Source organism: Felis catus, chromosome B1, assembly GCF_018350175.1.
Source record: "Felis catus isolate Fca126 chromosome B1, F.catus_Fca126_mat1.0, whole genome shotgun sequence".
NCBI lineage: Eukaryota > Metazoa > Chordata > Mammalia > Carnivora > Felidae > Felis > Felis catus.
The window spans coordinates 47125739-47139180 of record NC_058371.1 but is presented as its reverse complement, the minus strand read 5'-3'; the positions used below and the strand labels follow the sequence as shown (position 1 = coordinate 47139180).

Below are 13442 nucleotides of genomic sequence, written 5' to 3'. Positions count from 1 at the left end.
GAGTCCTTTCTTTCCACCACCACCAACATAAAATATATCCATTTTTAAAAAGTAACTTTATCCTAGTAACAGCAATCAGACAAGAAAAAGAAATAAGGCATCCATATTGGTAAAGAAATTAAACTGTCACTTTGTACAGATGACAAGATACTACACTTAGAAAACCCTAAAGACTCCACCAAAAAACTATGAGAAGTAATAAATGAATTCAGTACATTTGCAGGATACAAAATTAATAGCCAGAAATTGATAGCATTTCTATATACTAATGATGAAGTAGCAGAAAGAGAAATTAAGAAAACAGCTCCATTTACAATTACACAAAAATAATAAAATACCTCTGAATAACTTTAATGAAGGAGATAAAAGAGCTATACTCTGCAAAATATAAAACACTGATGAAAGAAAGATGGCACAAACAAATGTAAAGATATTCCATGCTTGTGGACTGGAAGAATTAATATTGTTAAAATGTCTACCCAGTGCTCACTTCGGCAGCACATATACTAAAATTGGAACAATACAGAGAAGATTAGCATGGCCACTGCGCAAGGATGACATGCAAATTCGTGAAGCATTCCATATTAAAAAAAAAAAAAATGTCTACCCAAAGTAATATACACATTCAATGCAATCCTTATCAAAATACCAACAGAATTTTTCACAGAACTAAAACAAATACTACTAAGATTTGTATCGATTTCTAACCAAAGCAATTTTGAGAAAGAACAGCAAAGATGAAGTTATCACAATTCCAGATTTCAAGATACACTACCAAGCTGCAGTAGTCAAAACAGTATGGTACTGGCACAAAAATAGATACATAGATGAGTAGAAAAGAACAGAAAGCCCAGAAATAAACCCACACTTACACAGTCAATCTGTGACAAAGGAGACAAGAATATATAATAGCGACAAGACAATTTCTATAATAAATGATGCTGGGACAACCGAACAGCAAAAGAATGAAACTGAACCACTTACTAACACCATAAGCCAAAATAAACTCAAAATGGGCTCAAGACCTAAATGAAAGACTTGAAACCATAAAAACTTTAGAAGAGAACACAGGCACTAATTTCTCTGACATTATCCATAGAAACATGTTTCTAGATATGTCTACTCAGGAAAAGAACCAAAAACAAAAGTAAATTATTGGAACTACATCAAATTAAAAAGCTTCTGTACAGTTTAGGAAAACACCAATAAAACAAAAAGGCAACCTATAAAATGGGAGAAGATGTTTACAAATGATATAACCAGTGATGGGTTAATATCCAAAATATATAAAGAACTTATATAATTCAACACCAAAACCACAAACAATACAGTTTAAAAATGGGCAGAGGCCCTGAATAGACCTTTTTGCCAAAGAAAACATATAGCCAACAGACACATGAAAAGATGCTCAACATCAGTAATCATCAGGGAAATGCAAATTAGAACTACAATGAAATATCACCTCACACCAGCCAGAATGGCTAGTATCAAAAAGTCAAGAAATAACAAGTGTTGAAGAGAATAAAAGGAAAGTGAACACCCATGCACTGTTGGTGGGAATGTAAATTGGTGCAACCACTGTGGAAAACAGTACAGAGACTCCTCAAAAAATTAAAAGTAACAATGTCTCATGATCCAGTAATTCCACTAGAGGGTATTTATAAAGAAAAATGAAAACACTAATTCCAAAAGATGTATGTATGTTTATTCCAGCAATGTTTACAATAGTCAAGATAAGGAAGCAATCTAAGTGTCCATTAATAGATGAATGAATAAGAACTATCTTGTGATATATATACACAATGGAATATTACACCACCATAAAGAACAAGAGGTCTTGCCATTTGTGACACCATGGATGGACCTAGAGCATTTTATGCTAACTGGAATAAGTCAGACTGAGAAAGACAAATGCCATATGATTTTCCTCATAAGTGGAATCTAAACAATGAATGAATAAACAAAAAGAATCAGACCTATAAATAACAGAGAGCAAACTGATGGTTGCTGGAGGGAAGGGGTATAGGGGATGGATAAAATGGGTAAAGGGGAGTGGTAGCTATAGGCTTCCAGTTATGGAATGAATAAGTCATGGGACTAAAAGGCACAGCATAGAGAATATAGTCAATAATATTATAATAGCATTGTATGTTGACAGATGGTAGTTACAATTGTGGTGAGCATAGCATTACATATAGAAAAGGTGAATCACTGTATTGCACACCTGAAACTAATATAACATTGTCAATTATGCTCAAATTAAAAATTTTTAAATTTAAAAATTAATATAAATAGTAACTTTATTAAACAGAAAAGTGTGCTTTAGAAATAGGAACACTGTTTATAAAATGGGTAAAATAAAATTAGGATATTTCCATGTAAAGCTACTATAAGATAAAAACAGAAAATGACAACAGTATATCTAAGGAAAATTCCTCCAAAAGAACAAATCATGAAGCAGAAATTAGAGTTATAAGACAACACTCAAACTGAATAAAATACCCTAAAATAAGTGTTTGAAGATAATGCTTATACAACAAATTCACATTTTAGGAACAAAATAGACAAATCAGCAAGAAAAGAAATGAGTTGATTGAAATCAACAAGAAAATTAAAGAAAAAGTCATAAATGAGGAACAAGGTAAAAACTAATGAGAATTTGTTTTGAAATGAAAATTTAATAAAGTGAATACAGACAGATTAACAAATAAATGAAATAAAGAAAAAAAGAGAAAGAAAATTATTAAAATGGAATATAGGCAGAGAAGATCTAATATAAAAATAAATGGAATCCATAAAGAAGATTGTCAAACAATGTATTAGAACTTGTGTATAAAACTGTAGTCCAGAGAGTTTTACTTTTGACCCCAATGGGTGAACAAGACCTAGACTTACATTCCAGTCTTAACAACGAGAAAACTGGAGAGAATAAATGACAATGTTTTCACGATTCATATACTGAAGGAGTGTAATCTGTGTAAAGAGTAAAGCAAATGAGGTGAACCTTATGATTAGCCCTGAATTGGGGTGTTTCTAGAAGAGTCCTATTGTCACAACTGAGTTGAGGAGGCTGACATTACAATTTGCCTAATATCTTTGCTGACCACAAATTATGGAGACACACACACGAGATCGCCAGATGGAACTTATAAGAGAAAAACTAAGATATCAACTTTTCACATGTGAGGGAGCCATTTTTTTTTTAATTTGAACCCAAGTAAGTTAACTGTTAAAATAAAAAGCCAACATTCCTCAGAAGAACCCGACAGAATTCATAGTCACTATAACATATCGTCTACATTATTTGCTTATCAAAGAAAAATTGTGAGACATGAAAAAAAATTAAGAAAAATGTGACTCATACCCAGAAAAAAAGGACAGTCAATTAAAACATAATCTGGGCAGAAGCAGCTCTTCAATATAGCAAAGACTTCGGGGCATCAATTATAAGTATATTCAAAGAATTAAAAGAAAAATATACAAAGAACTAGAGGAAAGATAATGAAGGTGAGTGAACAGATAAGGAATATCAATAGAGAAATACAAAAAAAATTATCAACATACATATTATATAACTGAAAAATACAGTAACAGAAAGTTAAAACTCACCCCTGAGAAGTAGCAGCTGATTGGTGGACTTCACTTGACTTTGAGACTTACACTAAAGCAAAGTAAAAAAAGAGTAAGGTTTTACCCTAAAGGAAAAAAAGGAAATTTACATCAATGGAACAAAAAAGAGGATTCAGAAGCAGGCCTACACATTTATGACCAATTGGTTTCTGACAAAGGCACAGAGGTAATTCCATGAGGGAAAAGATTAATTTTTCAGCCAATGGTGCTTGCATGAATGGATATCCATCCATTTAAAAAGCAGACATCAAGGTTTACTTCACATCATACACAAAACTAATTCAAAATAATGTCTCAATAATGCACAGACCTATTATAAAAATTAAAACTATACAAATTATAGAAGAAAGCATAGAAAACAACCTTATGATCTTGGACAAGGCAAGACTCGGGTTCCTTAGGACCTAGGAAACAGGGAGCATAAAATAAAATAAAATAAAAAAAGATAAAGTGGATTTCATCAGATTTTAAATGCCCAATCTTCTAAAGGTAATTAATAGGCTGCACAGACTGAGAGAAAAATATTCGTAACACATATATATGATACAGGAGTTGTATGCAGAAAATATTAAAAAAATTACAACTCAATAACATGAAGACAAACAGCTCCCCAAAGCTGGCAAAAGATTTGAACAGAAACCTCACAAACAAGCTATACAAGTGGCCAATAATTACATGAAAAGTTGTTGAACAGCATTAGTCATCAGGGAAATGCTAATTGAAACAATTAGATACCAGTACAGACCCACTAGAATAGCTAAAGCAAAAAACAAATGAATAACAAAACACTGAAAAGACAAAGCACTGGCAAGGAAAAAGAGCACCCAGAATACTTATACACTGTTGGTAGTAATGAAAAATGGTTCAAGAACTTTGCAGAATGGTTTGGCAGTTTCTTATAAAATTAAATGTGCACTTACACTTGCAGGATCTAGCAATTCCACTCCTATTTCACACAAGAGAAAGAAAAGCCTATGTTCACACAAAGAATTGTGAACAAATGTTCATAGAAGGCTTAAAAAATTTAAATTTTTTAAGGTTTATTTATTTTTGAAAGAGAGAGAGAGACAGAGTGCAAGCAGGGGAGGGCAGAGAAAGAGGGAGACACAGAATCCAAAGCAGGCTCCAGGTTCTGAGCTGTCAGCAAAGAGCCTGACATGGGTCTCAAACTCAGGAACTGTGAGATCATGACCTGAGCTGAAGTCAGACACTTAAGGGGCTGAGCCACCCAGGCGCCCCTCGGGCTTAGTCTTAATAGCTAAAAAGTGAAACAGCACAAATGTGTATCACTGCGTAAATTCATAAACAAATTGTGATATATACATACAATGGAGTACTACTCATTAATAAAAAGAAACTACAAACACATGTAAAAATATGGATAAATTCTAAAACCACACTGAGGAAGAGAAACAAGATAAAACAGAAACAAGGTAAAAACAGAGGCCAGACACAATACAGTTCGTACTGTATGATTCCATTTACATGAAATTCTAGAAAAATAAAATTTAATCTCTAGTGACAGAAATCAAATCAGTGCATATTTACAGCCAAGGAATGGAGTATTAGGATGTTGCAGGTATGTTCAGGGGAAGGTACTGACTAAAGTCGGGGCACAAAATAACTTCCTTGAGTTGTGAGAAAGTCCTACATCTTGGTTGTGATGGCTGTTACATGGGTTATACAAGTGGGTACATTGTCAAAAATCATCAAACTCTACACTTAAAACGGTTGATTGCATTTGGGGGTGTTGGATTTTATGAATTCTTTATATATTTTGGATACTAACCCTTCATCAGATATGTTACTTGCAATTATCTCCTCCCAACACCCAAAAAACCAAATATTCCAATTAAAAGTGGGCAGAAGACATAGATATTTGTCCACAGAAGACATACAGATGTCCAACAAATACATGAAAAAATGCTCATCATCACTCATCATCAGGGAAATACAAATCTAAACTGCAATATTACCTCACACCTGTCAGAATGGCTAAATCAACAACACAAGAAACAACAGGTGTTGGTGAGGATGTGGAAAAAGATGAACCCTCTTGCACTGTTTGTTAGACTGTAAACTGGTACAGTCACTGTGGAACACAGTATGGAAGTTCTTCAAAAAGTTAAAAATAGAACTACCCTATGATCCAGCAACTGTACTACTAGGTATGTACCCAAAGAATACAAAAATACTAATTCAAAGAGATACATGCACCCCAATGTTTATATCAACATTATCTACAATAGCCAAAATATGGAAACAACCCAAGTATCCAATTGCTGAATAGATTATATATATATATATATATATATATATATATATATATATATGTTATACATATAGTTATATATCAATTAATATATATGTTAAACTATATATAAACTATACATATATATAAACTATACATATATATATAAAATATATGTATACATAAACTACATATAATAACCCAGAAAACCACCAGAAGACTAGCAGAACAGACTCTCCGGAGCCAAGCGTAAACAAGAGGCCCAGGGAAAAGGGTAGGAAGGGTGGAGAGGCGGTGCATGCTACGCGGACTGGTGGGAGGGAGCCAGGGCCGTGCAGGGGCAGCCCACCGGGCAAGGCAGAGCCCCTTGCAAAACGGAGGGGCCAGACTGCGTGAGTTCTGACAGCCAGTGGGACTTAACATGTGGAATGTTAAAAGGCAACGGCTCTGCTCCTGGAAAGCGGGGAGGGCAAGACGACACTGGGAGGGAGAGTTGCTGAGCCCCAGAAGACAGAGCTCAGCTCATAGGGGAACAAAGGTGCTGGCAAGCGCCATATCCCTCTCCTATCCCCAGCTGAAATTCCAAAGGGAACTAGTTCACATCACCAGACTTGTTTATACTGCTCAAACACCCAACGCTTTGCTTCTGTGGATTCATCTCTCTGTCGGCTCTGCCTCCCTCCCAGTGCTGCAGGGCCCCTCCCGCAGGGGACCACCCACAGCAAAGTGAGCTAAGCCTGCCCCTCCTGCCCCTGTGCACCTTGCGGATCCACCCCAGCTAATATGCCAGATCCCATCGAAGCAGCGCCACAAGCCTGGCAGTTTGCAAGTAGCCCAGACAGGGGCCACACCACTCCACAGTGAGTCCTGCCCCTGGGAGAGGGGAAGATAAGGTACACACCAGTCTGACTGTGGCCCCAGCAGTGGGGACATCAGGTCTGACTGCAGCCTTGCCTATCAACACAAGTTACTCCAGACAGCACAGGGAAAGTGTCTGCAGTTGGGAGCCACTGCAGGGACTACCCAAAATGACGAAACGGAAAAATTCTCCTCAAAAGAAACTCCAGGAAGTAGCGACAGCTAACGAATTAATCAAAAACTATTTAAGCAATATAACGGAACAAGAATTTAGAACAATAGTCATAAAATTAATCGCTGGGTTTGAAAAAAAGCATAGAGGACAGCAGAAAATCTATTGCTACAGAGATCAAGGGACTAAGAAATAGTCATGAGGAGCTAAAAAAAATGCTATAAATGAGGTGTCAAATAAAATGGAGGCAGCCATAGCATGGATTGAAGAGGGAGAGGAGAGAATAGGTGAATTAGAAGACAAAATTATGGAAAAAGAGGAAGCTGAGAAAAAAGAGAGATAAAAAAAATCCAGGAGTATGAGGGGAGAAAACTTAAAGAACTAAGTGATGCAATCAAATGGAACAATATCCATATCATAGGAATTCCAGAAGAGGAAGAGAGAAAGGGGCTGAAGGTGTACTTGAACAAATCACAGCTGAGAACTTCCCTGATCTGGGGAAGGAAAAAGGAAATGAAATCCAAGAGAACTCCCTTCAGACGTAACTTGAATCGATCTTCTGCACGACATATCATAGTGAAACTGGCAAAATACAACGATAAAGGGAAAATTCTAAAAGCAGCTAGGGATAAACAGGCTCTAATTTACAAAGGGAGACCCATAAGATTAGTGGCAGACCTATCAACTGAAACTTGGCAGGCCAGAAAGGAATGGCAGGAAATCTTCAATGTGATGAACAGAAAAAATATGCAGCCGAGAATCCTTTATCCAGCAAGTCTGTCATTCAGAATAGAAGGAGAGATAAAGGTCTTCCCAAACAAACAAAAACTGAAGGAATTCATCACCACTAAACCAGCCCTACAAGCAATCCTAAGGGAGATTTTGTGAGTGAAATGTTGCAAGGACCACAAAGTACCAAAGTGTATATATAATACCTATATATCTATATCTATATCTATCTATATATCTATATCTATATCTATATCTATATCTATATATAAATAGTGTAATATTACTTAGCCATAAAAAAGAATGAAATCTTGCCATTTGCAATGACATGGATGGAGCTAAAGAGTATTATGCTAAGCAAATTAAGCCAGGCAGAGAAAGACAAATAGCATATGATTCACTCATATGCAGAATTTAAGAAACAAAACAAATGAGCAATGGGTAAAAAGTGAAAGAGGCAAACCAAGAAACAGACCCTTAACTATAGAGAATAAACTGATAGTTACCAGAAGGGAGGTGGCTGGGGAGATGGGTTAAGTAGATGATGGAGATTAAAGAGTACACTTGTAATGAGCATTGGGTGATGTATGGAATTGTTGAATCGCTGTATTATACACCTGAAACTAACTGGAGTGAAAATGGGAAAATAATGTAAACTCACTTATTTTGGGTTGAATTTTATATATGTAAAAATATGTAATTATACACCAGAATCAGGAAAAAAAGCTTTAATCAAAGAAAACTTTCTTGAAATAAAAAAAAAAAAATGACCTGCATCTACATATTAGAAGGGTCCAGTGAGTTCCTGGAAAGATTGATTTTAAATAAATGGTACACCCTAGTAAAACTATTACAATTTAAAGACAAAAATTTTCAGGATTTACACACTAACAGATCAAAGTAAGAAAATATTATTAAGATCAGACTTCTCAAAATCAACATAAAAGCAAGGCTTCATAGAACAGCATTTTTAACAAACTCAAGCAAAAGCGAGTATGAGCCAAGGGTGTTCTACCCAAGTAAGCTACTGTTCAACTGTCAAGGCCATTGACAATGATTTACACCTGAAATAACTCGCACTGTTCTTAAGAATCTTTCTGGAGGAAACTACCAGGTTGGTCTTCATCCAACCAGAAGATAATGTGAAATCTGGGGCAAAAGGATGGACAGTGAGCAATCAGTATATTTAATTAGAGATGTAAGATTAAATCAAAGATGTGGGAAAAGGTGAAAGAAGAGCATGTAAATATGATCTCACAAAGTACAAAGAATTCCACTTTTAAAGTTAATTTTAAAAAGGGAGTGAAAATGGGAAAATAATGTAAACTCACTGATGGTTGTAGTAAAAGAAGATAATCATTTTACTGGAGGGTATTATGCTAAGTGAAATTAGTCAGAGAAGGACAAAAATTATATGACTTCACTCATATGAGGACTTTAAGAGAGAAAACAGATGAACATAAGGGAAGGGAAACAAAAATAATATAAAAACAGGGAGGGGGACAAAACAGAAGAGACTCATAAATATGGAGAATAAACTGAGGGTTACTGGAGGGGTTGTTTGAGGGGGGGGATGGGCTAAATGGGTAAGGGGCACCAAGGAATCTACTCCTGAAATCGTTGTCGCACTATATGCTAACTAATTTGGATATAAATTTTTAAAAATTAAAAATTAAAAATTAAATTAAAATGAATGAATGAATGAATGAATAAATAAATAAATAAATAAATAAAAGATAATCATTCTAAACTGACAAATCAAATAATAAAAGGAAGGTAAGAACAAAAGGGGAGTAAGGGTACTATAAAAGGTAAAAATTTTTAAAGTAATTTAATAATTGGAATTCTTCCAACATACAAAAAGAAACTTTTTTTGGAAAATATAATTTTGCGATAAAAAAGACACTCCTATATAACTTTCCAGAAATAGTCAATGTTGACTAGAATTCTTTCCAACCTCTCCTTCCCCATTCCCTCTCTCCTTTTTCTCATTCAGTCTTGGCTCTCTCTGTGTGAATTATCGGTAAACACTTCTGTTGCTGGATTGAATTTTCATTTAATATTTCATCATGAGTATTGTCCATACCAACAAATGTTCACACAAAAACCATGACTTTTAATAGATTCTTATATATTCCATGTAATGGATGAATTTGTATATTTGTTCTGAAATCTTGCTGGCTCATTCTGTATTTGTGATCAAGCATGCATCTATTATTCAATCATTTAACATGCATTTATAGGATGTCTTTTGTATACAATACACCTGTGAGCAGGATAGACCTATTCTCTGCACTCCTTGGAGGGGCTGTTAAATAGTTACATGTGTGATTAATGTTAATAATGCAGAAGCTGAAAGAGGTGTGGGAGTTCAGGCTTAGGGGATTTATCTCAATCTGAAGATAAAGTCTTGTCCCAAATTAGCCCCCCCTCCCCCCATGGAAGGAAGTGAAGCTTAAAATGAACTATGAACAATGTGAAATGGGCCTGGGGACAGGAGATGGGGACCACTTGGTTAAACTTCCTTAATGTCTCCATTTGTCTATCATTTTTAAAAGTTACATTTTCTTTGACTTTTTTCCTCTCTCTAAACTAGACTGTATTTACTTCTTATTTCTAGAAGCCTTGAAATTTTTTTTTAATTCCAGTATAGTTAACATACAGTGTTATATTAGTTTACAGCATACAATATAGTGATTCAACAGTTCTGTAGATTACTCATGATGTGCTCATCATGATATGTATATTCTTAATATCCTTCACCTATTTCACCCACAGAAGGCTTGAAGTTTTTATAAAGCATGTTGAACCTATTTTTCCCCTCTAATCATGGTGTCTTAACTCTTCCTTGTACTAAGATGAAAAAGTACCTAACTTTCCTTGTTTCCTTTTTGGTTGCTCCTCCTCTATCTGTTTTGTTGTTAGGAGCTGAAATTTTAGATTTGGATTTTATGAATAATAATGTGTATTTTTTAATGTATCTTCTTTAAGAATTGTTTTAGATGTTTGCTATAATTTATAAACATTTTAGTGATGATTAACATTGTGTGTAATTGGTTGTTATTTTATGCCACAACCTGTCCATTTTGAGTTTCTTATGTTGGACTAATGTTTTAGCTTACTAGAGTATTTTAAAACTTTCCCCCCAGGAAAGTAATACCCTTGTTGATATTTACATATATCTTAGGCAAGGGAAACAAAAGCAAAAATGAACTATTGAGATTTCAAAATAAAAAGCTTCTGCACAGCAAAAAAAAAAAAAAAAAACAATCAGCAAAACTAAAAGACAATTGACAGAATGGGAGAAGATATTTGCAAGTGACATAGCAGATAAAGGGTTAGTGTCCAAGTCTATAAAGAACTTATCACACCCAAAAAAACAAATAATCCAGTTAAGAAATGGGCAGAAGACATGAATAGACACTTTTCCAAAGACACCAGATGGCTAACAGATCCATGAAAAGATGTTCAACATCCCTCATCATCAGTAAAATACAAATCAAAACCATGATGAGATACCATCATGGCTAACTTTAAGAACACAAAAACAAGTGTTGGCGAGGATGTGGAGAAAGGGGAACCCTCTTACAGTGTTGTTTGGAATGAACTGTTTGTTGGAATACACCAGTTTTGGTGCAGCTACTGTGCAAGACAGTATGGAGTTTCCTCAAAAAGTTATAAATAGAACTACCATATGATCCAGCAATTGCACTACTAGGTATTTGCCCACAGGATACAAAAATACATATTTAAAGGGGTACATGGACTTCAATGTTTATGGCAGTATTATCAACAAGAGCCAACTGTGGAAAGAGCTCAAATGCTGATTGACTGATGAATCGATAAAGAAGATGTGGTATATATATACAATGGAATATTACTCAACCATCAAAGGGAATAAAATCTTGCCATATGCGATGATGTGGCCATGGAGCTAGAGTATAATAAGTGAGATAAGTCAGTCAGAGAAAGACAAATACCATATGATTTCACTCAGATGTGGAATTTAAGAAACAAAACAAATGAATGTATGGGTAGAGGGGGAAAAGAGAGAGGGAAACAAACCGTAAGAGACTCTTAATGATAAAGAACAAACTGAGGGCTTATGGAGGGGAGATGGGTGGATGGATGGGGTAAATGGGTGATGGGTGTTAAGGGAGACACTTGTCATGATGAGCACTGGGTGTTATATGTAAATGATGAATCACCAAATTCTCCTAAAAACAATTTTTAAAAGAATCAGTTTAAATCCCATTTATATGAAATATCCAGAATAGGTAAATCTATAGAGACAGAATAGATTAGTGGTTGCCTGGGCTGAAGGGACTGTGGAGATGAGGTGTGAAGCTAAATGATATGGTGTGAGGTTTCTTTCTGGGATAATGTCAAACTCACTGTGGTGATGGATTCACAACTTTATAAATGCACCAAAGGTCACTGAATTGTACATTTTGAGTGGATTATGGGGTTTATAAATTATATCTCAATAAAGCTGCACTAAATTAATCAGGATTGTCTTCAGTAGTCTATTATAATTTGCTGAAATGTATCTTCTTTTTTGAAGCCAGGGACATAATTTGCTAATCTCCAAGGTTTTTGGCATCTCTCCTCTTCACTGTGGTTTCAAAATCAAAAGTCTGACCTAGATGAAAAATCAAAGCATCCATAATAATTTCATTCTGACATAGCTGGATATAGTAATATGGATTTAAAAATAATTTTCAATATTTAATTTTCATTCTACTTTTTTTATCTGTGTCTCGGTTGTCTAATGTTCTGTCCTCACACGTTCACCCCTTAGACAAATAACCTATTATGAACGTATCCGATCAACTGTTTTGTGTGTTTGTATAAAGGCTTACACTGTGACCTGGGAAACATCACAATGGCAAAAGCCCTTAAGTCAAACAGCAAAAGTTCTAATGGTGAAGTTTAAGACAACAGTAGAAATTAGAGAAGCATTTGGGAATACAGAGATTTTCAAGTATGGTGAAATCAGGATACGTGCGTTTCTGTGGCCATGTGTCCCATTGAGGCTGACTCTTGAGTGCCCCTGGTTCACACTTCCACCTTGTGCACTAGAATTCTAAAAGCTATTAAGGCTGGTTTTTCTCCAAGGACTTCCTCTCGCCTAACCTGGGATAGGTTTAATGACACCTTTATCCTTAGTTTGGTTTTTTCTCCTCTCCCTCATGATCCTTTCCCTGCCAAGTGTAGATGGAAAACATTTAAGACCAATGCCATGAAGAAAGTAGTAAGTTCAAATCATTCTTTTTCATTTATGTTAGTTTATTGAAACCTTTTATAAACCTTGGCTTTTTTTTTTCTTGTCTCTCTCTAAACTACTGCTTCAAATACTTAAAATTTCAGATGAGACATTTATATGAAGCCTTAGAGATAAAAATAAAACTGGGGAAAACGTGCCTTTTAAAGATTACCTGTATTTTCTGGGAATTGTTCTTCTTTTTTATAATGTCAATTCTTGAGAGAGAGAAACAAAGAGACGGAGGGGGCGAGGGTAGGGGAGAGGCAGACACAGAGGGAGACAGAGGATCCGAATTGGGTTCCATACTATTAGCAGTGAGCCTGATGCAGGGCTTGAACTCCTGGAACCGTGAGATCATGACCTGAGCTGATCAGAAGCTCAACTGACTGAGACACCCAGGCGCCCTCTTCTGGGAATTTTTTCAGGAACTAGAGGAGGACAAAAAGCCATATAAAGCTATTTTTCAAATTAACTCAGCACCACTCATTGGCATCTGGAGGTCTGTGGAAGTGGAGTCAATAGGGGTGGCCCTTCCC

At 35.4% G+C, this 13442-nt stretch overlaps 1 non-coding gene across 1 annotated transcript; it reads left to right on the top strand.

Annotated features, from left to right (window-relative positions):
* The first annotated feature begins 482 nt into the window (after positions 1 to 482).
* LOC111560260 lies at positions 483 to 589 on the top strand. Its single transcript, XR_002742018.1, has one exon. It is a non-coding gene; the product is annotated as a U6 spliceosomal RNA (small nuclear RNA).
* The last annotated feature ends 12853 nt before the right edge of the window (positions 590 to 13442 follow it).